Source organism: Etheostoma spectabile, chromosome 17 (genome assembly GCF_008692095.1).
Source record: "Etheostoma spectabile isolate EspeVRDwgs_2016 chromosome 17, UIUC_Espe_1.0, whole genome shotgun sequence".
Lineage (NCBI taxonomy): Eukaryota > Metazoa > Chordata > Actinopteri > Perciformes > Percidae > Etheostoma > Etheostoma spectabile.
Window position 1 is genome coordinate 2102411 of NC_045749.1, and position 1148 is coordinate 2103558.

Consider the following 1148-nt stretch of genomic DNA (forward strand, 5'->3'; position numbering starts at 1 on the left):
TCCTGCTCTGCCTTTGAGAAAATGAAAGCTCAGATGGGCCGATCAGGAATATTACACCTCATGAGGTCATAAGGGGAAAGGTTACCTCCCTTTTTTGGCCCGCTCATGATTTGGAATTTGGCCCACTCATGAGAGAGACATCATGGCTTTCAAACGAGCAAAGTGGCAAATGGTCAGGGGGACCACTAAGGTCTATATAAAAGAGACTTCAGATACAGTATTAGGGACTACTAAGGTCTATATAAAAGGACTCAGATACAGTATTAGGGCCACTAGGTCTATATAAAAAGACTTCAGATACAGTATTAGACCACTAAGGTCTATATAAAAGACTTCAGATACAGTATTAGGGACCACTAAGGTCTATTAAAAGAGACTTCAGATACAGTATTAGGGGACCACTAAGGTCTATTAAGAGACTCAGATACAGTATTAGGACCACTAAGGTCTATTAAAAGAGACTTCAGATACAGTATTAGGGACCCTAAGGTCTATATAAAGACGTCAGATACAGTATTAGGGGACCATTAAGGTCTATATAAAAGCATCTAAAGAGTACCATGTCATGGGACCTTTAAGAGACATAAGAGAGAATTCATGGACAACTATGCGACACTCAACATACGTCGAGTACTCTGTTGCTCTGATTGGTTGTTGGGTCAATCCAGTTTAGTGTAGAGGCATTGTTTTTTTCTAAATCTGGTGAAACACGGTTCATAATCACAGCCCAACGGAGCAGAATCCGACTCACCTGACTAGACTAGACTAGAATCTTTGTATGACCACGTCAGGCTAGACAAGAACTGCATGGTATCTTGATATGTTACACACACAGTGTCAGAAAAGGAAATATTAATGTCAGAAAACACAAGACACACTGAAATAAAATTTCCATTGAAAACGTGGTAACTCCATTGGCTGGGTCAGTTCATGTCCTTTATTGTTTTCATGGTGGTGCTTTGTTATCTGAAGAGGCTGCTGAATTATGACAGCCAATCATAACAATTTAAAGCCGATGAAAGGAAGCTATTACAACACAACCAGGGCCCGACCGGGCTCCGCTGGACTGAGTTAAGTTCTGGGGGGGAGGGGGAGTGAGGGCCACAACAACACCTCATGAACAATAAAACGGATTAATAAAAAAAAAA